Source organism: Sciurus vulgaris, assembly GCF_902686455.1.
Source record: "Sciurus vulgaris genome assembly, chromosome: 13".
In the NCBI taxonomy this organism is placed as follows: domain Eukaryota; kingdom Metazoa; phylum Chordata; class Mammalia; order Rodentia; family Sciuridae; genus Sciurus; species Sciurus vulgaris.
This window is the reverse complement of record NC_136474.1, coordinates 31612600-31638391: the sequence shown is the minus strand read 5'-3', so window position 1 is coordinate 31638391 and position 25792 is coordinate 31612600. Positions and strand designations below refer to the sequence as shown.

At 41.7% G+C, this 25792-nt stretch overlaps 1 long non-coding RNA gene across 1 annotated transcript in view; it reads right to left on the bottom strand.

The window, feature by feature from the left end:
- LOC306642750 overlaps window positions 1-25763 on the bottom strand; it is a 160808-nt gene extending 135045 nt beyond the window's left edge. The window contains exons 1-2 of the long non-coding RNA XR_013758668.1: window positions 25182-25763; window positions 24511-24647 (exon numbers count right to left, since the gene is read on the bottom strand). This is a non-coding gene — a long non-coding RNA (uncharacterized lncRNA). The remainder of the gene's footprint in view (window positions 1-24510; window positions 24648-25181) is intronic.
- Between the last annotated feature and the right edge of the window lie 29 nt (window positions 25764-25792).

The window sequence follows — 25792 nt, the reverse complement described above, 5'->3', positions numbered from 1 at the left end:
GTTAATCTCTTCAGAAGACAAAAGCCAAAGAGCTACATTCTAACACATGTGTAAGATTACAAGACAACTACAGACTTAAATATGTCTGTGAAAGTAGAACAGAAATGCAATGAAGTATTAGCAAACATAACCCAGAAACAGACCCACATCACTTCAGTCAGTTGGTGTATACTAAAGGAGCAGAGCCAACATAGCAGCACAGGGCAGAGATCTTTCCAGCAAGTGGCGCCCATGACCTGGACATCCCCATCAGCAAGGCTATCTACACACATGCAAAGTGAGACTCAGAGAGAAAGGAGGGAAAAGGGGAAAGAAAACCTCTTGGAAAACAAGGGCTAGAAACTTACCAAATTTTTACATAAAATGCAGACCTCCAGATTCAATATTTCCCCTTTGTAAAATCAAAACAAACAGCCATTACTACAAACATTATATGATCCATATTTGATATGCATAGCACACATAAATAACTAGGTTTGTGTCTGGGAGTATGTGTGTGCATACAGAAAATCCCAAAAATTTCTTCAGCAAATTTGAAGAACAATCACTGAAGTTGAAGAAAATATATGAGAAACATTCAAAGTTTTTCCTTGAAGGTTTTTTTTTTTTTTTTTTTCATTTTCTGTACCTGTTCTTCTGGATTTGGAATAATCATATATTTAATTGAGGATTTTGTTGTGTTGTTCAAGACCCTTTATATGAAGATAATAAAATTAATGAGAAAACAATCATGAAGAAATTTTATTCAAAATGCACAAAACTAAGTAAAGAACAGATTTCAGTTCAATGTCTTGGTGGATTCAAAGGAAGAAAATATTGAGTGAGAAAGCTGAAACAGCAGAGAGAGGAGAACATGAAAGTAATAATCCCTATAAAATAACAACTACATAAACAACCCAATATCCAAACAGTGTACTCCTGAGGAAACTAAGAAAAGATCTAAAAGGAAGCTGATCATGTCTGGGTGTGAGACAAAGACAACAAGAAATGAATTAAGGCCTCCTGGGGCAGGGCAAGAAGGTAGAGTTGGAAGTAGAGATCTTGAAGGCCCAGGAGGATGGAAGACATGCTGGATTGGAGGGTGGGGCGGGGTGTGGTGAAGCCTCTTCTTCTTGGCCCACCCCTGCTTTGAGGATCCCTTTGTGCTAAGGCAGCAGTGTCCTGTGATACAGGCCTGGGTCCTACTCCCCATTGCTGCAGAGAGCTCTCAGGACTCATTTGTCCAAAATGGACAGTACAATTTACATTATGGAGAATCCTCTCTTTCCTCTGAATAGCATTAGTGCCTTATGGCTGAACTCCAGCTTCAACACCTGGGCAATGGATATTTTCCTTGGCTTTGTGTGTGGACTGGGGCTCTTTCTCCTCCTATTACCCTGCCTCCAGGGTAATACATCTTTCCCACCATCAAGGAAAAAGGAAAAACCCAAGGTAAGAAACCCTCTGCCCAGATCCACCAAAAATAGATTCACTACCATCTACACTTCTTTCCTCTTTTCCAAAATAACTAGGGACACTTCAAAAAACAGAAATCTCAGGATAGAGCAGAGCAACATTCTGGGACAGGTGGGGTAGGGCAGGGGGGCAGTTTGCACTAGGTCTTCTATCTGAAGCTCCCAGACTATCCAAGTGGTGAGCTGCACGATCAAGAGAAAAACACATTTTGAAACACAGGGTCTGAGGTCTGGACTCCTGAGAGTTGGGAACGTGTGGAGAAGGACAGGATTAAGGACTGGTCCATCAGTCAACTTCTCCTGGGAGGAGTCTCAGAAAAAAAGTCTTTCCTCTGATTTTGACTGATGTGAGGGCTGTGCTGAGTCCTGAGGGCCTTCATCACAGGTTGGAGGCATCTCTGGCCTCAGGGAACAGAATCTTGCCTAGCAGCCTAGAAGAGCCTGTGGAAATAAGTCTGATCCTGAGAGGAGGAGCAGTGACTGAGGATATCCATGGTACAGTTTAAAGAGAAAATTCTATTTTTTGTTTTCCAAAAAAGAAACATAAAATATTTTGCCACTTTAAAAATGTTCTTAAAGTGGTCCTCATTCACTAAATGTACATAGTTATGCTGTTCAGAAACATGGAATGTTTCTAACAATGGAGATAGGAGAGAAGAGTGTCAATGGAGAACCAGACTCTTTTTCTTTCATGCTGCTCAGCATCCAAAGGTGAAGAAGGGACAGAGAAAGAACAGGAAGAAGAGTGGCATGAAAGGTAAGGCCATGGCCTCCCAGCCCAGAGGTGACTTGCTGTAACCTGTCCCAAGTGACTGAAGCCATGTCCCAGAGAATATTAGCTGCAGGGACAAGAGAAGGAGGATTCTGGGAAGGAAATCATCAGACTAGAGACACTTCTCAGGTTCTGTGCTCATAATGAAGCTGTGGTGGGCCAGGGATGAGTGAGGTCCAGTATGAGGCTATGGGCCATTGGAGCCATGTTGTCTGGATTAAAAAGTGGGACTTCCTGATCAAATTGTGGATCTGCTCTCACTTCCCTGAGATGCATTCTTTTTGAGATGGTCCAATCTTTCTCCCCAAAGAGTGATTATTAGTACAGTGAGGCTAGTGGAGATGAAAGGAAATGACAAAGTGCAACACTTCTGTGTGCCTTCCTATCCCTGTAATGTGGCCTTGAACAATGGTGCTGGGCCTCCAGAGACAAATCTCACACAATCTTCCCCATGAGGACATTCTACTCATCCTCCCTCTCCACAATAACCCAGTCTCCATTTTCAGGTTACAGGGATTGTTGGAGGGAAGTGGAAGAGACTAATGATCTGGTCTCCCTTCTACAGAGGTAAGTAACATTCCAATTCTTCCTGTATCCTTCCGACTGCTGTCTATGATATGATCCCAAAACACAAAGTTCTCATGGGGCAGGATCTCACTAAAGCTCTGGGATATGAAAGAGTAAGGGCCTTGTCAACATGGAATATGTGGCAGCAAGAGGCTATAATCCTCATGTGCTGCCCCTTCACACCTGCCCTACCTCCGGGCCTCATTTGTGATAGCTACAGCCTGTGCCTCCTATCTCTTGCAGCCACCTATTAAAGCTTCATGAAGACAGCAGATTTCACCATGTCTTACACAGGGATGACCCAGATGAAACGTGCAAACCAGAGTCAGATGCAGTCCACCCATCATGAACACTACCTGTGCATGATGCTCTGGCCACTGCCTTCTTCCCCTTGCCTTCCCCATCTTCTGTGCACAAGCACCCTCTGCTTCTGCCTTCCACCTCCTCACCAGACTTGACTTCCTCCTTGTCTGAGGGGTCACACTCATCCCTGAGTGCCTCTCAGTCACCACAGTCTGTGATTCCTCTTGAAAGATATTCACCTCAGTCACATGGATTTTCTTCTCCCACATCTCAACCTCCTGAAACTATGGCCAGCCCTCCATCTCTGCCAGGCCCCGAACTGACTTTAAATTGTGACCCCAGGACACTCTCATGGGGAACCACCCCACAGAGTTCCTCATCACAAAACTGCTTATTGCCTGCTTCTGTACCAGTGCCATATCCTGTTCCACTGCCTTCTGTCATATTGCCTTCTTCTATCCCATCACCTGTTCCTATCCCATTGCCATCTCTGGACACATTGCCTTCTCCTCTACTAGGGCCTCCTCCTGTCCCATTGTCTCCTCCAGAACCATGGCCTCCTCCTTGCCCATCACCTTCACCTGTCCAATACCTGTCTCCCGTTCCATTGCCTTCTCCTGTCCCTGAAATCTCAGACCATGTCCCCTCCACCTATCCCATCTCATTCCCCTCACAGTTGCAGATTGCTGCCACACACTGGTGCCTCTCCCATGACCAACAAAGTGAAGCCCAGAGAGACCATGATTCCCACCCACCAGAGGACTCATCCTTGGCAAACCATACAATCTCTCAGGTAGAGGCTGAAGGAACCTCTTTCACTAACCTTGATGTCCAGAAACTGATGGAAATATCGATCAACAAGGCAGAAGAACAGAACATTTGTAAGGAGAAGACAAAAGATGAATCAGACCACCACCTGAATTCTCTGAAAAGTGCACCAAAGTCATTGGGCAGGGAGCAGGACATCGCCATCCCACAACCCTGGAACACAAAAGGAAAGCCACAGCAGCTTTCTTTCCCTCAGCACCACTTTTACACCAATATGCTGGGGGACCATTTACAGGAGAAGTACAGCCAGCTTTTTGGGGGCCTCCCCATTCTACATAGCGAGTCCCTGATGACTACTCTCAGCATGCCTGGAGCCTCAGCAGACTATTCCTCCATTTTATTCAATGAATTTCCTAATTATATTCCAGAGCTGGGGCTGACTATACCTGAACGACTCCTTGACTCCCAGGTGTTGCTCCACCCTGTTATCCAATTCCAATCTGTGAGTCCCATGTTGACCTGGTCTCAGTCCCCATCAGTGGTTCAGATCCAGAAACAGGACCTTCTCACATCCTCTCTAACAAGCATGCCATTCCACCTTCCCTGGAATACTACCTGTGAATTTTCATGGCAGACAAGTCAACAGAGGACACAGTTGCTTTCCCCTTCTTCTCTTCAACACCTAGAATATCACCTTTGCAGGAAACAACTCCAATGTAGAGGGTTTTACCATCTTTGGTCCAAAAGTATCAGAATGTCTTCTGTCATCTCATGTTGGAGAACAGGGCCTCCTATGATTTTAAGACCATCAACAACACCCCAGGGGATTTCTTCAGCCTTGAGCTACAGGAAAAACTGGAGCAACACCTTCAAAGGAGGTTCATGCACCACCAGTATGGACTACCACCCCACATATACCCATATCTCAATCCGAAGGAATCCTGGGGCAAAGACCCAAGAACAGTTCAGGCAGAGAATAATTTTGGGTCTTCCTGCACCTCCATGATTACACATGACTGCAGCCCTTCTGTACAGAATGGTTCAGAGAGGGCAGAAAAGTTTCAAAAAGGCATGATTCCTGAAGGGTTTGGGCTTACCAGGTGTGGAACTTATCATGTCTCTACACTACCTGGAATGTCAAACACCCACAAGAAAACTGGGGATGGACCATCCTTCAAAGGTGAGGAAGCCTTCAGAAACACCTCCCAGGAGCACTCCCTCCTTGATGCTGGCACTTGGCACATGCTGGAGGCACATCTTACAAGTCAAAGGGTGAGGCACATGTGGGGCCTACCCCTCAAGATCCTCAAGCATATGAATCTATTCAAAATCAAACACTCTGGGGCTTCCCCACTTCCACAGCCTCCCCTTCCCTCCTCAGTCTCCTGTAACTCCAGGGCTGACTCCATTGCTCATGATACCAATGTCCTGGTCAAATCCATTCACAAAGTTCCACGATTCAAGGAGGTTGCAAAACCTTCAGTTCCCACCCTGAAGTGTCCTCTCTCTGACCCTTCACTTGAGTCATTAAGAACAAATGCATCTGGTGACATCAGTGGGCTTTCAGATGGTGCACCAGCTACATAAGAGGGCAGGCTGAACTCTCAGCCTCACAGTTACATTCTTGTGGGAAGAAACTGGCACAATGATGCTCTCCTCAGTTCTGGAAGGGACACTCTGGAACCAAGACTCAGCCTTCAAAAGGGCATGCAAGAGCCACTGGAAACTACAGGTGTGAACTCAAAAGGCTCATGCCACAGTCTGTCATCAATAGGGGGAAGGTCCCAGTTTTTAAAAGCTGAAGAAATCAAAGAGCTTGAGGATGATGAAAAATGTTCTGACTGGGCAGTCTCCATGGAAATCAGGGAGACATCAAACTCCCCAAATATTCATATTAATCTGGGGAATTCAGAATCTTGGGCAACAGGGAAGACCCCCTCCCCCTGTAGAAGTTCTATTTCCCAGGACCAGGGATACTCATTCCTGAAAGCACACACTGAGCCACAGAACCAGATTCAAGGTCTGGCTACTGGTGTCATCCTGCAAGACTATGGCACTGAAATGTTTCATGAGGACTGTGCCTCTGAAGTGCTCTTGGCTGCAGACATCCTAGCCTACCGGGAGAGACTGTCCAGCTCCCTCTGCATATCCACTAGCAGTATACCATCTTCCCAGGGGCTGTATGGACTCTTAACAAGTGAAGAGAGCAGCCCAGACCTCCAGGAGCCCCAGAGCCCTCAACTCCAGGATCCAGGGAAGTGCAAGACAAATAAGTTTAGGGCAACTGCCCAGAGAGGGCAGAGAGTATGGCCCAGGTCAAAAGGTCAGAAACAGATGTTCACAGGGGAGAGGCCCTCCTGTGCTGGGGAAATTGGCCCCTCTGTCCCTGTAATGGAAGTACATGATACTGTGGGGGAGAAGTCTTCTCAGGCTCTCTCAAAGAAGCCCTTTGGGGACAGAATAAAGAACTTTCTTCAGTATATATCCCCATGGAGAGGCAAAGGACAGGACAACTCCCTACCCAAAATCATGACCCCATCAACTTCTACCCAAAGTCCACGGTCAGTCACAAGCCAACTCTTTACAGACAACATGACATCAGAAGCCCAAGTACTCAAGAACACTGTTGGATGGCTCATAGAGCAGAAAAGGGGCTTTCATCATGACCCGTCTGCCTCAAAAAAACACATTCTCAAAGAGGAAACCCAGGCCCCTGTGGGTAGGCAGGCCCATTATTCCAGGGGTTCCTCCTCCGTGGACAAAATGAGAATGATGGAAGCTATGACTTCTGGTCACCAGGCCAGCCCCAGAGGCCACAGCCATCCTATGAGCAGGTGGATCAGAAATGACAACAATCAGGCCTTGCTGCTGAAGGAGTCTGCACCTCTGGCCAAACCCTACCAGCATAGACACAGGGTGGCAGGTACCTCGGGCCACAATGTCCACTGTCCAAGACACTGTGCTCTGCAGAGACATTTCTTGTTTATTCAACATCAACATGTTTCTTACTCCTGTCCTGCTGGGAAAAAGTTTTCCCCACACCTGAGACCTTACTGAGAAAAATTGTCCCCATGTGAGTCCATCCTTTGTCTGATAATGGCTTTGTCCTAAATGAGGTGAAAACTCCTTTGTAATAATCCTGTTTTTTTTTTTTGTTTTTTTTTTTTTTTTACCAAAAAGGCTTCTGTCTGTTGTGCTGGGTCATAGGGAATAAGGTCATGTTTGTTATAAATTAAAATGGATTCTAGAAGAGATTGGACATGCACAGAGGTCACAGGAGCATTGAGTACCTACACTTTTATCAGATCCCCTCACTATATCTTCAGAACTCATGATATTTCATCATTACAGAAATCATACAATACATTTCAGATTTTTCAAATGGGACGATCCCATGAGGACCCCACCCCCTAAGGTCAGAATCATGCTTTCCCTCCACCCTCAACTTAGTGTGTTGTAGGGACTGGTGTACAGGGTTACAATGGGACTTAGTAGCTTCCCATGCCACAAAATGGGCCCATGAAAGTTGAAGAGAAGTTGGTTTCCTGGCCTTGAATTTACAGGTGGTTAAAGAGACTTGGTGTCTGTGGGTTCATGTATGCATGCGATAACAATCTCCATATTTGTGAGGTAGTGCACACAAGTAATCAATCCTAGTTGAGGCAGGATGACTACAAGTTCAAAGTCATCTTCACAAAATTATTGGGGCCCTAAGCAGTTCACAGAGACCATTTCTGAAGTTAATTTGTCTAGCTGTCTCTTTCCTCCCCATTCCTCCCTCTTTCTCTCTCTCTCACACACACATACAAAAAATAATAATAATAATAATTTGAGAAACTGCTACACTCCAAACAAATTAAGAGAGAAATAACTCATGATTTAAAAGAGAAAAAATTTTCTGTCACTATGAATTGTACAGTACAGGGCAGAAAACACAAAATTATTAATTACCCCTCAGCCATCCAGTTGCAAATATGAAGGCTCAAAATCCCAGGCCACAGCAAGGGAACAGCCAGACTCTCCTTGCACTGAGACTCTACCCTCTGTCCTCATCTTTCAGAATAGTGCTCCACAGTTGCATGGGCAACAGAGGAAATGGCTCAATCTCCCATATCTGAAAGCAGATTGGAATGTCAGGAACACAAGCGGGTGAGAGATCCCCTGGACACCCTGCAACACCCTCCTCATCAGTAGCCCAGCATCCTTCCCTATAATCCCCCATGCTTCTTTTCCTGTTCAGAGAGACTCCATGTCCCAACAGAAAAAGCAATGTGAGCCACTCCTTCCTCAAAATCATCCTGTGAAGTCCACCTTGGTATAATAACCTCAGGTTCATACTCAGTGTCCCAAGTTTTACAAAGTATGGCTCATGGGGCCTCTGGGGCCTCAATCTCACTATGACCCTGCCCCATGGCACTCCATCCATGATGGGGATTTCCTTGAACTATTCTGCATGCTGTTCCTTCCCAGAAATCCTGCTTGCCTTCCCTGTGCTTGGAATGCCCACAGCCCAAATCTACAGGGATCCTTTACTTCTCAATGGACTTCTCCTTGAATTGCCATCCCAAAGATCTCCCATGATCCCCAGGAGGGCCTGGACTGTTCTTCCTAGTTCATGTGCCTGCCTGGCCCACTGCTATCTATGGTATTTAAGCATATATCCATTGACACTCACCCTTCCTCCAAGTACAAGGTTAAGGGAAGCTGTGGGCTATATCAAGCACTTGGAATATGCCCACAAATACTGGTGAGTACACGAATGAATACTGTAGGGAGTGGTAATGTAGGGCAACACTTGCAAGCAGAAGGAGCCACTCAAAGAGGTGATTTTCCTGAACCCAGAAACCCCTCTCACCCTTGGCTAGTGCTGGCTCTGGAGTCAAGAGGGTGATGTCTCCAGCAGATTTGAATGGGCCACTGTACACAGGCTGCTGACCTTGTGGGATCCTATTTGACTCCAGTGAGAAGCCACAGAGATGGATGGAGAGGCCTGGGGAGTGAAGGACATGGGAACCTGCTTTGTCATCAGGACCAGCTGAGTCCAGTGTCCTGCCAGAGCCCACCTTTGCTGACTGAGGACCACCAAAACCCAACATCTTTCACTTGTCATTTTCATGAGGAAGGAAAGCAGTTTCCATGGAATTAGAACAGTGGTTATGAGATGATACTAGTTATCAAAGAATACCTTGAATGGAAAAATACAAACCTGAAAGAATGAAAGACCTAATTAGGAACATTTAAAATGTTATAAAATATAATATTTTCTACCTGCAGCTACTAACAAGATAAGAAACCTAGATGAAGTTGTTATGCTCCTTAATCAAAATAAATATTAAATTTCCATAACTTACTGAATTGTGATGATGACCATGAGTGTGAGCAAGGTGAACATTCTGATGTCTTTATCTTCTTAACCTCACTAAAATTCATGAATAAAATGATAATGGGAAACAATCTAAATATATTTTATCCTATTATATTAACATTTACCTAATAATTGCAATGGGATTTGACTCCTTTTTTTAATTTATTTTAATTGTAAACAAATGGGATACATGTTGTTTCTAATTGTACTTGGAGTAACAGAATACCATTTGCATGATCATACATTTATATAGATTAATGATGTTTGAATCATTCTGTTGTTTCCTTCCCCCCCACCTCTCCCACTCCTCTTTTCCCACTATACACTCCCTCCTTCCTCCATTCTTGCACCCCTACCACTCCCCATTATGTGTCAACCTCCGCTTATTAGTGAGATCATTCATCGTTTGGATGTTTGAGATTGGCTAATCTCACTTAGCATGATGTTCTCCAATTTCATCCATTTGCCTGCAAATGCCATAATTTTATTATTCTTTATAGCTGAGTAATAATCCATTATATATATATATATATATATATATATATATGTTTCTTTATCCATTCTTCAATTGAAGGACATCTAGGTTGGTTCCACAGTCTGGATATTGTGAATTGAGTAGCTATGAACATTGATGTGGCTGTATCTCTGAAATAGGATGATTTTAAGATCTTTGGGTATAGGCTGAGGAGTGGGATAGCTGGGTCAGATAGTGGGTCCATTCCAAGTTTTCTAAGGAATCTCCATATTGCTTTCCAGAGTGGCTGCACTTAGTTGCAGCCCCACCAGCAATGTATGAGTGTACCTTTTTCCCCACATCCTCTCCAACACCTATTCTTGTTTGTATTCTTGATAATCGCCATTCAAATTGGGATGAGATGGAATCTTAGTGTACTTTTGATTTACATTTCTCTTATTACTAAACATGGTGAGCACTTTTTGATATGTTTGTTGATTGCTTGTAGATCTTCTTCTGTGAAGCATCTGTTCATTTCCTTAGCCCATTTGTTGATTGGATTATTGGTATTCTTGGTGTAGAGCTTTTTGAGATTTGTATATATTCTGGAAATTAGGGATCTGAAGTATGAGTGGAAAAGATATGCTCCCACTCTGTAGGCTCTCACTTTGCATTGCTAATAGTTTCCTTTGCTAACAGAAAACTATTTAGTTTGAATCTGTCCCAGTTATTGATTCTTGCTTTTATTTCTTGTGCTATGGGAGTCCTGTTAAGGAAGTCTGATTCTAAGCCAACAAGTTGAAGATTTGGACCTACTTTTTATTCTATAAGATGAAGGGTCTCTGGTCTGATTTCAAGGTCCTTGATCCATTGTGAGTTGAGTTTTCTGCAAGGTGAGAGATAGGTGTTTAATTTCATCCTGTTGCATAAGGATTGCCATTTTTCCCAGCACCATTTGTTGAAGAGGCTATCTTTTCTCCATTGCATATTTTTGGCATCTTTGTCTCATATGAGAAGGTCGTATTTATTTGGGTTTGTGTCCATGTCCTCTATTCTGTACTATTGATCCACCTGTCTATTTCAGTGCCAGTACCATGCCATTTTTGTTACTATTTCTTCGTAGTATAGTTGAAGTTCTAGTATTGTGATACCCCCTGTTTCATTCTTCCTGCTAAAGATTGCTTTAGCTATTCTGGTTTTCTTATTCTTCCAGATGAATTTCGTGATTGCTTGCTCTATTTCTGTAAGGTACATCATTGGGATTTTACTTGAAATTGCATTGAATCTGTATATCATTTTTGGCAGTATGGCAATTTTGACAATATTAAGTCTGCCTATCCAAGAACATGGGAGTTCTTTCCATTTTCTACGGTCTTCCTCAATTTCTTTCTTCAATATTTTGTAGTTTTCATTGTAGAGATCTTTTACCTCTTTGGTTAGATTGATTCCCAAGTTTTTTTTTTTTGTTTTTTTTTTAAGGCTGTTGCAAATGGAGTTGTTTTCCTCATTTCCCTTTCAGCTGGTTTGGTTGCTTGCATATAAAAATGCTTTAGATTTATGCGTGTTGATTTTATAGCCTGCTACTTTGCTGAATTCATTGATGAGGTCTAGAAATTTTCTGGAGGAGTTTTTTGGATCCTTTAAATATAGAATCATGTCATCCGCAAATAGTGACAGCTTAAGTTCCTCTTTTCCTATTTGTATCCCTTTATTTTCTTTAGTCTGCCTAATTGCTCTGGCTAGAGTTTCGAGGACAATGTTGAATAGAAGTGTTGAAAGAGTAGAACCCTGTCTGGTTCCCGTTTTTAAAGGGAATGGTTTCAGTTTTTCTCCATTAAGAATGATGTTGGCCATGGGCTTAGCATAAATAGCCTTTACAATGTTCAGGTATGTTCCTACTATCCCTATTTTTTCTAGTGTTTTGAGTATAAACAGGTGTTGTATTTTGTCAAATGCTTTTTCTGCTCAATTGAAATAACTATATGATTCTTATCCTTATGTGATGGATTATGTTTATTGATTTACAGATGTTAAACCATCCTTGCATTCCAGGGATGAACCCCAATTGATCGTGGTGCACCATTTTCTTAATATGTTTTTGGATATGGTTTGCCAATATTTTGTTAAGGACTTGGGCATCTATATTCCTCAAGGATATTGGTCTAAAACTTTCTTTCCTTGATGTGTCTTTTCCTGGTTTGGGTATGAGGGTGATATTGGCTTCATAGAATGAGTTTGGTAGGGTACCCTCTTTTTCTGTTTCCTGGAATACTTTGAGAAGTATTGGAATGAGTTCTTCTTTGAAGGTCTTGTAGAACTAGGCTGAGAATCCATCTGGTCCTGAGCTTTTCTTGGATGGTAGGTTTTTAATGGCTTCTTCTATTTCATTGCTCCATATTGATCTGTTTAAATCATGTATGTCCTCCTGTTTGGACATATGTTCAGTTTGGGAGGACAATATGCCTCTAGAAATTTGCAAATGTCTTTGGTAGTTTCTATTTTGTTGGAAATCAGATTTTCAAAGTATCTTCTTATTATGTTATGTAGCTCAGTGTTGTCTGTCGTATTTCCTTTTTCATCATGAATTTTAGTAATTTGAGTTTTGTCTCTCCTTCTCTTTGTTAGTGTGTCTAAGAGTTTGTCTATTTTGTTTACTTTCTCAAAGTACCAACTTTTTGTTTTGTCAGTTTTTTGAATTGTTTCTTTTGTTTCAATTTCATTGATTTCAGCTCTGGTTGTAATTATTACTGTCTTCTAGTAGTTTTCCTGTTATTCTGTTCTTCTTTTTCTAGGGCTTTGAGCTGTAATGTTTGCTCATTTACATGTTGACTTTTCATTCTTTTCTGGAATGTGCTCCATGCAATGAATTTTCCTCTTAGTACCACATTCATACTGTCCCAGAGATTTTGATATGTTGTATTGTCATTCTCATTGACCTCTAAGAATTTTTTTATCTCCTCCCTGGTGTTTTCTGTTATCCATGTTTCATTAAATAGCATATTAATTAGTCTCCAGGTGTTGGAGTAATTTCTGTTTTGTATTTTGTCATTGATTTCTACTCTCAGTCCATTATGATCTGATAGAACACAAGGCAGTATCTCTACCTTTTTGCATTTCCTAAGGGCTGCTTTGTGGCATAACATATGGGCTATTTTTGAGAATATTCCATGTGCTGCTGAGAAGAAAGTGACTCTACTCATTAATGGATGGAATATTCTATATATGTCTATTAAGTCTAGGTTATTGATTGTGTTATTGAGTTCTATGGTTTCTTTGGTTGGATTTTGTTTGGAAGATCTATCTAGTGGTGACAGTGGTGCATTAAAGTCACCCAGAATTATCGTGTTGTGGCCTACATAATTTCTGAAATTGAGAAGGATTTGTTTGATGTACAGGGATGCACCATTGTATGGGGCATAAATATTTACTATTGTTATGTCTTCCTGAATTGTGGTTCCCTTAAGCAGTAGGAAATGTCCTTCTTTATCCCTTCTGACTAACTTTGGCTTGAAGTCCACTTTATCTGATATAAGGATCGAAACCCCCACTTTTTTACTGAGTCCATGTGCGTCGTAGGTTTTTTCCCATCCTTTCATCTTTAGTCTGTGGATGTCTTTTTCTATGAGATGAGTCTCTTGCAGGCAGCATATTGTTGGGTCTTTCTTTTTAATCCATTCTGCCAGTCTATGTCTTTTGATTGATGAGTTTAGGCCATTAACTTTCAGGGTTATTATTGAGATATGATTTGTATTCACAGTCATTTGGATTATTTTTGGTTTTTAAGTTGGCTTGGTTTCTCCTTTGAGTGGTTTTTCCCTAAGGTAGTTCCTCCCTTTGCTGACCTCCATTGTTGTTTTTCATTTCCTCCTCATGGAATATTTTGTTGAGAACATTCTGTAGTGCACGCTTTCTATTTGTAAATTCTTTTAACTTTCGTTTATCATGGAAGGATTTGCTTTCATCTTCAAATCTGAAGGTTAATTTTGGTGGGTATAGGATTCTTGGTTGGCAACCATGTTTTTTCAGAATTTGAAATATGTTGGTCCAGGCCCTTCTAGCTTTTATTTTTTTATTTTATTTTTTATTGTAAACAAATGGGATACATGTTGTTTCTCTGTTTGTACATGGCGTAAAGGCATACCATTTGTGTAATCATAAATTTACATAGAGCAATGTTGTTTGATTAATTGTTATTTTTTCCCTTCCCCCCACCCCTCCCACCCCTCTTTACCCTCTATACAGTAGTTCCTTCCTCCATACTTGCCCCCCTCCCTAACCCTAACTCTAACCCTTCCCTCCCCCCCATTATGTGTCATCCTCCACTTATTAGCGATATCATTCGTCCTTTGGCTTTTTGAGATTGGCTTATCTCACTTAGCATGATATTCTCCAATTTCATCCATTTGCCTGCAAATGTCATAATTTTATCATTCTTTATGGCTGAGTAATATTCCATAGTATATATATACCACAGTTTCTTTATCCACTCATCAATTGAAGGGCATCTAGGTTGGTTCCACAGTCTGGCTATTGTGAATTGAGCAGCTATGAACATTGATGTGGCTGTATTTCTGTAGTATGCAGATTTTAAGTCCTTTGGGTATAGGCCAAGGAGTGGGATAGCTGGGTCAAATGGTGGTTCCATTCCAAGTTTTCTAAGGAATATCCACACTGCTTTCCATAGTGGCTGCACTAATTTGCAGCCCCACCAGCAGTGTATGAGTGTACCTTTCTCCCCACATCCTCACCAACACCTGTTGTTGCTCGTATTCTTGATAATCGCCATTCTAATTGGGGTGAGATGGAATCTTAGGGTAGTTTTGATTTGCATTTCTCTTATTACTAGAGATGTTGAACATTTTTGCATATGTTTGTTGATTGCTTGTAGATCTTCTTCTGTGAAGTGTCTATTCATTTCCTTAGCCCATTTGTTGACTGGACTATTTGAATTCTTGGAGTAGAGTTTTTTGAGTTCTTTATAGATTCTGGAGATTAGTGCTCTATCTGAAGTATGATTGGCAAAGATATTCTCCCACTCTGTAGGCTCTTTCTTCGCATTGCTGATAGTTTCCTTTGCTGAGAGAAAGCTTTTTAGTTTGAATCTATCCCAGTGGTTGATTCTAGCTTTTATTTCTTGTGCTATGGGAGTCCTGTTAAGGAAGTCTGGTCCTAGACCAACAAGGTGAAGATTTGGACCTACTTTTTCTTCTATAATCAGCAGGGTCTCTGGTCTGATTCCGAGGTCCTTAATCCATTTTGAGTTTAGTTTTGTGCAGGCCGAGAGATAGGGGTTTAGTTTCATTCTGTTGCATATGGATTTCCAATTCTCCCAGCACCATTTGTTGAAGAGGCTATCTTTTCTCCATTGCATATTTTTGGCACCTTTGTCTAGTATGAGAAAATTGTATTTATTTGGGTTTGTGTCCGTGTCCTCTATTCTGTACCATTGATCTACCTTTCTATTTTGGTACCGATACCATGCCGTTTTTGTTACTATTGCTTTGTAGTAGAGTTGAAGATCTGGTATTGCAATACCCCCTGTTTCACTCTTCCTGCTAAGGATTGCTTTAGCTATTCTGGGTTTCTTATTCTTCCAGATGAATTTCATAATTGCTTGCTCTATTTCTGTAAGGTACACAATTGGGATTTTAATTGGAAATGCATTGAATTTGTATAGCACTTTAGGTAGTATGGCCATTTTGACAATATTAATTCTTCCTATCCAAGAACATGGAAGATCTTTCCATCTTCTAAGGTGTTCTTTAATTTCTTTCTTTAGTGTTGTATAGTTCTCATTGTAGAGGTCTTTCACCTCTTTTGTGAGATTGATTCCCAAGTATTTTATTTTTTTCGAGGCTATTGTGAATGGGGTAGTTTTCCTAATTTCTCTTTCTGAAGATTCATCACTTATGTATAAAAATGCGTTGGATTTATGGGCATTAATCTTGTAACCCGCTACTTTACTGAAATCACTTATGAGTTCTAAGAGTTTTCTGGTGGAATTTCCAGGTTCCTCTAAATATATAATCATGTCATCAGCGAACAGGGATAGTTTGAGTTCTTCTTTTCCAATTCGTATCCCTTTAATTTCTTTGGTTTGTCTAATTGCTCTGGCCAGAGTCTCAAGAACGATGTTGAATAGAAGTGGTGAAAGAGGGCATCCCTGCCTTGTTCCAGTTTTTAGGGGGAATGCTTTCAGTTTTTCACCATTTAGAATGATATTAGCCATGGGCTTAGCATAAATGGCCTTTACATTGTTAAGGAATGTTCCCACTATCCCTATTTTTTCTAGTGTTTTGAGCATGAAGGGGTGCTGTATTTTATCAAATGCTTTTTCTGCATCTATTGAAATAATCATGTGATTCTTGACTTTAAGTCTATTAATATGGTGAATTACGTTTATTGATTTCCTGATGTTGAACCAACCTTGCATCCATGGGATGAAACCCACTTGATTGTGGTGCACTATCTTTTTAATATGTTTTTGTATGCGATTTGCTAAAATTTTGTTGAGAATTTTTGCGTCGATGTTCATTAAGGATATTGGTCTGAAATTTTCTTTCCTTGATGAGTCTCTGTCTGGTTTAGGTATCAGTGTGATATTGGCTTCATAGAATGAGTTTGGGAGGGTTCCCTCCTCCTCTATTTTATGGAATACTTTGAGAAGTATTGGAATGAGCTCTTCCTTAAAAGTTTTGTAGAACTCGGCTGAGAACCCATCTGGTCCCGGACTTTTCTTTGTTGGTAGGCTTTTGATGACTTCTTCTATTTCAGTACTTGAAATTGGTCTATTTAAATTGTTTATGTCCTCCTCATTCAGTTTAGGCAATTCATATGTCTCTAGAAACCTGTTGATGTCTTCGAAATTTTCTATTTTGTTGGAGTATAGTTTTTCAAAATAGCTTCTAATTATGTTTTGTATTTCCATCCTGTCTGTTGTGATATTTCCTTGTTCATTCCGAATTTTAGTGATTTGGGTTTTCTCTCGTCTTCTCTTTGTTAGTGTGGCTAAAGGTTTATCAATTTTGTTTATTTTTTCGAAGAACCAACTATTTATTTTGTCAATTTTTTGTATTGTTTCTTTTGTTTCAATTTCATTGATTTCAGCTCTGAGTTTAACTATTTCCTGTCTTCTACTACTTTTGGTGCTGTTCTGTTCTTCTTTTTCTAAGGCTTTGAGCTGTAGTGTTAGGTTGTTTATTTGTTGAGTTTTACTTCTTTTATTAAATGCGCTCCATGAAATAAATTTCCCTCTAAGTACTGCTTTCATAGTGTCCCAGAGATTTTGATATGATGTTTCTTTGTTCTCATTTACCTCTAAGAATTTTTTAATTTCCTTCCTAATATCTTCTGTTATCCATTCATCATATAATAGCATATTGTTTAATCTCCAGATGTTGGAATAGTTTCTGTGTTTTACTCTTTCATTTATTTCTAACTTCAATCCATTATGATCTGATAGAATACATGCTAGTGTCTCTATCTTCTTGTATTTGCTAACATTAGCTTTGTGGCATAATATATGGTCTATTTTAGAGAAGGATCCATGTGCTGCTGAGAAGAAAGTGTATTCACTCTTGGTTGGATGGAATATTCTATAAATGTCCGTTAAGTCTAAATTATTGATTGTGTTGTTGAGATCTATGGTTTCTTTGTTCACTTTTTGTCTGGAAGATCTGTCCAGTGGTGAGAGCGGCGTGTTAAAATCACCTAGTATTATTGTGTTGTGGTCTATTTGGTTTCTGAAATTGAGAAGGATTTGTTTGACATACATAGATGAGCCACTGTTTGGGGCATAGATGTTTATGATTGTTATATCTTGCTGATTTATGCTTCCCTTAAGCAGTATGAAATGACCTTCTTTATCCCTTCTGACTAACTTTGGCTTGAAGTCCACATTATCGGAAATGAGGATGGATACTCCAGCTTTTTTGCTGAGTCCATGTGCATGGTATGTTTTTCCCCATCCTTTCACCTTTAATCTATGGGTATCTTTTTCTATGAGGTGAGTCTCTTGCAGGCAACATATTGTTGGATCTTTCTTTTTAATCCAGTCTGCCAGTCTATGTCTTTTGATTGATGAATTCAGGCCATTAACGTTCAGGGTTATTATAGAGAAATGATTTGGTTTCCCGGTCATTTGGTTCATTTTAAAAATTTTGTTTTTTTATTTGTTTGACACAACTTGTTTCCTCCTTTATTTGACAATTCCTTTAGGATAATTTCTCCCTTTGCTGATTTGCTTCTTTGTTTTTCATCTCTTCCTCATGGAATATTTTGTTGAGAATGTTCTGTAATGCTGGCTTTCTTTTTGTAAATTCTTTTAGCTTTTGTTTATCATGGAAGGATTTTATTTCATCGTCAAATTTGAAGGTAAGTTTTGCTGGGTATAAGATTCTTGGTTGGCATCCATTTTCTTTCAGGGTTTGAAAAATGTTGTTCCAGGACCTTCTAGCTTTTAGGGTCTGGATTGAAAAATCTGCTGATATGCGTATTGGTTTCCCCCTGAATGTAATTTGGTTCTTTTCTCTCACAGCCTTTAAAATTCTGTCTTTATTTTGTATGTTAGGTATTTTCATTATAATGTGCCTTGGTGTGGGTCTGTTGTAATTTTGTGTATTTGGAGTCCTGTAAGCCTCTTGAACTTGATTTTCCATTTCATTCTTCAGATTTGGGAAATTTTCTGATATTATTTCATTGAATAGGTTGTTCATTCCTTTGGCTTGTTTCTCTAGGCCTTCCTCAATCCCAATAATTCTTAAATTTGGCCTTTTCATGATATCCCATACTTCTTGTAGATTCTGTTCATGATTTCTTACCATCTTCTCTGTTTGTTCAACTTTGTTTTCAAGGTTAAATATTTTGTCTTCAATGTCTGAGGTTCTGTCTTCCAGGTGTTCTATCCTATTGGATATGCTTTCTATGGAGTTCTTAATTTGGTTTATTGTTTCCTTCATGTCAAGGATTTCTGTTTGGTTTTTTTTCAATATCTCTAACTCTTTATTGAAATGATCTTTTGCTTCCTGTATTTGCTCCGTTAACTGTCGATTGGTGCGATCATTCAATGCTTGCATTTGCTCTTTCATCTCATCGTTTGCTTCTCTGATCATTTTAATTATGTACATTCTGAACTCCTTTTCTGTCATTTCTTCTGCCATGCTGTCATTGGGTTTTATTGATGTAACATCTAGATTTGTTTGCAGCATTTTCTTTCCTTGTTTTCTCATATTGTTCAGATATCAGTGGACCGCTGAGATATTGCAGATTTCCTCTGTTGATTTACAATGTCCCTGAAGATTTCTATATATATCCCCTCTTAGCCTTCAGTAGGCTGAAGTCTTGGAGGAAGTTGATAATGCGGTGCTCCACAAGGAAGCTGCCTCTCTAGGAGTGGTGGCCTTCAGGTGGGGTATATTCCCTGCTAGTGGGCAGAGGTGCCTCCACTTGTTGACCAATGGTCATCCAAAGGGGACCTAGGCTGTGGGCTGAGGCAAGGCCTGTTTGGGCCTGTGTCTCTGGTTTTACCGTCCTTGTGGGGAAACCTCACCAGGCAGGGAAGACTCACCCAGTGGGGAGGTCTCGCTGGTCAGTTTCCTCCTAGAGGTTCCCCTCAATTTACAGCTACTGCCTGGGCTGGGCTGCCTTCCTCTGCAAAGTTTCCAGGGGCCCGGCCCTACCTCCTGGGCCTGGGAGCCTCACCCTTCGCAGATGAATCTCCTTAGGCTGCCCCTCCTCAGAGAATTTGCCCATAGGCCTGGAACCTTTGCTCCGCCCTAAGCCTGTCTCTGTGCGGCTCTTCCACCCAGAAGCCTCCTAGATCCTGGGACCCTGTTCTGCACCTAATCGCCTGGCTGCGTGGCCCCTCCTCTGAGCAGCCACCTGTGGCCCCGAACAATCGCTCTGAGTCCCAGAGACCCGCCACAGGCCTCTTCCTCCAGACAGCCGCCCAGTATGCCGGTGCGGTCACTAGGAGTCCAAGAAACTCACTTCGTGCCTCCTCCTCCCACCAACCACCCATAGCCCGGGGCAATCAATCACTCCGAGTCGAAGTGACCCTCCCCGTTCCTCCTCCTTCTCCAGATAACCCCCAGGGTGTTCAGGAGCAGTCCCTCTGAGTGGCTCTGAATCCACGTGACCCGCTGCACGGGTCCGATGGGCACCGCCCGGAGCTCTGGTGCGGCCAGTCAAGACCAAGCGTCCCACCACGCTTCTCCTCCAGGCAGCCCCCCTGTGTTCACTTTAAGATCAAACAACTCACCACTCGCCTTCTCCTCTGAGCAGCCGCCTGGAGCGCTAATGCAGTCACTGCGAGTCCAAAGGACCCGCCGCGCTCCTTCTCCTCCTTCTCCTACTCCTCCGGGCAGGCCCCAGGGTTCAGAAGTGGTCAGAGTCCAAACAGCTCGCCACGCAGCCCCTTCTCTGGCAACCACCTGTAGCTCCCGTGTAGTCACCCGAATCCAAGCAGCCGCTCCTCTTCCTCCTCGTCCTCAGGGCAGGCCCCGGTGTTCAGAAGCGTCGTTCTGATTCCAAACAGCTCGCCGCGCAGCTTCTCCTCTGGCAACCGCCTGCAGCTCTGGTGCAGTCTCTCCGAATCCAAGTGGCCACGCTCCTCTCCTTCTCCTCAGGGCAGGCCCCGGTGTCCTGAGTCCACACAGTTCTCCCCGCCACTCCTCCCCCGGGCAGCCGCCGGAGCCCCAGTGGCTGCTCTGAGTCCCAGCGCTGTGCCGAGCGGCCTCCTCTACGGCGCTCCCAGCTATCCGAGTTCACTGCTCCAGCGGGGGGAGGGGCGTCTCGCCGGCAGTTCTACTTCACAAAGTTTCCTGCGTTCCGGGACCCCCGTCCCATCCGGGATGCCCCCCCAGGGGGTGAGAGTCACCCGGCTACTTTGAGTTGGTCCCAAGCGTCCCAATATCTCCTCTCTTGAATCCTGAGTCCTGGAGCAACACGAAATGCAGCCACCCTCTAGGCCGCCATCTTGAAAACCCCCCTTCTAGCTTTTAGAGTCTGGGTTGAGAAGTTGGCTGCTATCTGTATTGGTCTCCCCCTATATGTAATCTGATGCTTTTCTCTCACGGCCTTCAAAATCCTATCTTTATTTTGAATGTTAGGCATTTTCATTATAATGTGCCTTGGTGTGGATCTGTTGTGATTCTGTGCATTTGGTGTTCTCTAAGCCTCTTGTATTTGATTTTCCATTTCGTTCTTCATTTTTGGGAAATTTTCTGATATTATTTCATTGAATAGTTTGTTCATTCCTTTGGTTTGTATCTCTGTGTCTTCCTCAATCCCAATAATTCTTAAATTTGGTCTTTTCATGATGTCCCATAGTTCTTGGAGATTCTGTTCATGATTTCTTGCCATCTTCTCTGTTTGGGAAACTTTATTTTCAAGATTAAATATTTTGTCTTCATTGTCTGAAGTTCTGTCTTCCAAGTGGTCTAGTCTGCTGGTGATGCTTTCCATTAAGTATATTATTTGGTTTATTATCTCCTTCATTTCAAGGATTTCCCTTTGGTTTTTTTTGAGAATCTCTATCTCTTTGTTGAAATGATCTTTTGCTTTCTGCAGGTGCTCTTTCAGCTTATTGGTATTATCATTCATTGCCCGCATTTGCTCTCTTATCTCATCCTTTGCTTCATGAATCATCTTAATCATCTATAATCTGAAGTCCTTTTCTGACATTTCTTCTAACATATTGTCATTTGATTCTATTAATATAGAATCTAGATTTGTTTGGATCATTTTCTTCCCTTGTTTTTTCATGTTGTTCATGTGTCTTCCCCTCTAATGCTGCAGATCTGGGGTATTGCAGATATCCCCCTATAGGCTTTCCAAAAGCCTTTCTTTAAGGGGAGATCAATATTAGCAGTGCCCAATTCAGACACTATGCAATCCTAGGCCAAATACACCCTATGAGGACAATAACAAAATTGTCATAATAAACAGAATGAGTTCAAATATTATCTTCAGTAAAACATACAGATTTGTAATAAGGTCTGCAGTTTCAAATGGAGGACAAAGAGGATGCAGAGGGATGTAGAATGTGGCTGTTAATGGGATAAGAAAAGAATATAAAAGAGTTCTAGATAATAGATAGGGTGAGAATGTAATCAAAAGAAATTGGATGTTAGCATGCAAATAAGGGAGAAAGTGACTGAGGGAACAGGTAAACAAAAGGAAAAGAGAGCAAGAAAAGTAAAGAAAACATAAACCTTTTCAATAAGATGAAAAAAAGAAAATCTACAATATAACAGTCATATAGTAATGAAACCTCCCAGAGTTCAGTAGCCCCATGCATGCAAGGTACCTGACAATAAGCTTCAAGCCTCTAGCATGTGTCTCAGGATGGGATGTGCCCCACCTAAAGATCAGAGCTACAGCTTCCAGCATTATCCAAGATGGCTGCTCTAGCTTCGAAATGTGTTGGCAAATGGGGAGCTGCAGCTCAGGGTGTGGCTGTGGTTAGCAGGAGGTCCTGGAGCTGGGATGCGGTTGGTCAGGCAGGGGTCCCAGAGGTCAGGTGTGTTTGGTGTGTTTGTGAAATCCTAGAGGCCAGTTACAATCAGTCAGTCTGGGGTCCCAGTGATAGGGCACAGTCAGTTGGCTTGGGGGTCCTGATGGGAGGGAGCAGTCAGTCGATGTGAGGGCCCCAGAGGCAGGAAGTGATCAGTTGGGCTGAGGGATCCTGGAGAAGGGGCTCAGTCAGTCCGGCCAGGGTTCCTACAGGGCCTGGCTGTTGTCACAAAATGGTGACAGCCATGTGTAATCAAACCTGCAAGTACAGTAGAAGTGAACTTCCAGGCAACCGCAGGCAGCTGGTGCTCCACTGGCAGTTGTTGGTCAGTTTGATGACTGTTGTTGGTGATCAGGAAGTGAACTTCCTGCATTGGGTGATAGATAGGTGTAAGGCAGGTTATGGACTGGCGAGAGGCAGGCAAATGCTGGATGATAGACGCCTGACAGTGAGCAATCTGCACTCAAAAAAGGCCCACCTGTATTATTGTTTTTTAACTTTTAATTTTTTACAGAATTTTGATTCATTGTACACAAATGGGGTACATCATTTCATTTCTATGGTTGTACACAATGTAGATTCATACCATTCATGTAATAACACATGTACATAGGGTAATGATGACTGTCTGATTCCACCATTTTTCATAACCCCTTCCCTCTCATTTTCTTCTACATATTCCAAAGATCCCCCATCATTCTCTCATTTTCCACTTATCAGGGAAAACATTCGGCCTTTGGAATTTTGGGCTTGGCTTATTTCACTTAGCATGATATTCTCCAATTCCATCCATTATTTGCAGAGTTTCTTTATCCATTCATCTGTTGAAGGGCCTCTAGGTTGGTTCCAGAATCTAGCTATTGTGAACTGAGCTGCTATAAACATTGATGTTGCTGTGTTATTAATAATATTTCCCTACTGTAAATCTTATAAATATTTCAGCATTTTTATACATATCAAGAAATAGATAACCACAAAGAAAGACATTAAAGAAAACACAAAAATACATCTCCTTTGTTTTTAAAATTTTTCACATTAAAGCATTTTGCTGCAAATGAAGTAATTTGTTCTGTTTTGTTTCACAGTACTAGAGATTGAATCCGGGGCCTAGTACAAGCAAGTGTTCTACCACTGAGCCACACCCAACACCCCTTCTTTATTTCATTTTGCAACAGGTCTTCTAAGTTGCTGAGGCTGGCTTCCAACTTACAATGATCCTTCCTCAGACTCCTAAGTAGTTGGGATTAAATGTTTGTATCACCCTGCCCTGCTTGAAGTGACTCTTTAAATCCACAGATGAAAGACTCTCCAAGTGACTTGAGAATCTATTGCAAATCTGGTTTTGAAACAAACTTTTATTTAACACAGGTTTCAAACTCACTATACTGAAATCAGACACACCAGAACACATTGTGGAGTGGCAAAATATGTGATACCATCTTCATACTCCAAGGGAAAAAGTTCTTTTGCAAATAAGGAAAATCAAAAAAGAACGAACACAATGAGGCCTTTTACAATGTTATCTCTAAGAATAATTCCCCTTCATAAACTACAATGCTGTTGACAATCTTAAGCTCTTGAACTTGTGAAGAACTCCCCCAGGAAGAAATTCCTTCAAGAGTCACCACAGTTACACCTTTTGTCTTTCTCACCACCTTAACAGTATGACACATTCTGCTCCAGACAGTCCCAATGGCTTCCCCTGTGTTCCTAAGGTTGGTCACATTCATAATCATTCTTGTAACACAATCAATTGCTGTAATTATTTCTGGGGCCAATGTGAATTGCTGCATTTTCCAAAGAGGTGGAGGACTCTGTGATTACTCCAATTTGCTGTGGTGCCCCTCCCTGGGCTGAGTTGTCAAACCCAGAACAACCCATCTCTCCATAAACATGTGGTCCACCCATGGTACCACAGTTATGCAAACCACACAGGTGAAATTAACATCCAGAAAGGTCTCAAATAATGCTGTGCCAGCCACAGTGAGTGGGGATTAGAAAATGCTAAGCCCTTCTTTAGGAAACATGGCTGGCACATCCCTGCAGTCCTGAACATTTTTGTGCATTAGCTTTTCTCACCCTCATTCACTCTCATTATGTCTGCATCTCTTCCTTCCCCATTTTGGCCAGTACTTGAAATCGCTGCCACCTGCTCTCTAATGTTCTCACAACCTCTACCATTTCTTGCCAACAACTACTTGACCAGACAGACACCTATCAGCTCAGGAATCCTCCTGAGACTTTGCAAGCAAGACCATCCCACCACCCTTTCATATTCCTACCATGATCTGTTGCTAGGAACACTTTACATACCTATGTCCAACATCAAGAAAAACTTCAAGAGGTGTATGAATTTCTTTTGTACACTGTGGTCCCTGGAGTGAGAAAAACTTTCCATATTCCAAGTATATGGCTTGGGCAATCCACTCTGTATCTCCAAACATCAGTTCCTAAAATGAGAATGAATGTTAACAATGTTGTAGTGAAGAGGAAATAAGTTACAATATTCGAACACTGCATAATTCCTATTGGATAATTTTCATATTATCATAGTTTTTATTTTCATTTCATTATTATTATGAGTTAAGGGGATGATTTTGATATTATTATTGTTTTTATTTTTACTGCATGATTGCCAACTAAATATTTACTTGCAAAATAAAAGTACAAACAATTGTGATACTGTTTCCAGAATTAATCTATTAATATCTAGCACAAAACCTAATGCTTAATACATACTAGAATATTCTTTCAAGTAATTTTTAATTCACTTTTTTGAGCATGATATTTAGTGGCTTTCTACTAATTTACTTTGGTGTTAAAGGAGTTTTCTCTAATCCCAGTTACTACTGCTTTGACCTAACAAGCTGCACCCATGGAGTTCTTCCAACTGACTTTGTTCTCCTCACACTGAATAAGCACACCAGCTCTTTGGTGCTAGTTTCTCCAGTACTTGGGTGAAATCGAGGGTCCTCATGGCTTACCTATTTATATTCAAATAAGGAAAAATCCATGGTTCTCTCCAGAGACAAAATGAAGTCTGGTTACAGTAATTACACTGCCATTCCCAGGATAAAAGTCAATAAAGGACACTGCATTGAAACTATGTATTTGCTCTCAGGAACAGCCAGGCTTACTGAAATCCTGCAGAGTTAAGACAGCAAGCAGCAGGTAGACTTCTCCATTGGTATTTGGTTCATATACCTCTTCTGCCCCACAGGTCTAGTGGTCATGTCTTCTGACCATTTCAAGTCCAGCAGCTACCCTGGGAGTGAAAAAGCAAGAAAATATTAATTGATGGGTGCTGCTCTTCCCTAAGCCCACAAGGATGCTGTCTGGACTGGACATGCATTCAGAGGGGACATTTCATGGGCATCCCTGCATTTTCCAGGGTCTCACTCCTGTTGGTCTCCTGGCTGGTCCTCACAGTTTTCCCCTCGACACCCTCACCGGGTACTACTCTTGCTGTCACAATCTCTCTCCCAACCTCAGGGCTCTCAAGCTGTGATCTAACTTTTGACCCTGTGGTAGAAAAACAGTTATTCCCAAGTCAGCCTCTTCTGTGTTACTGGGAATTTCAGCTCAATCTACTCCT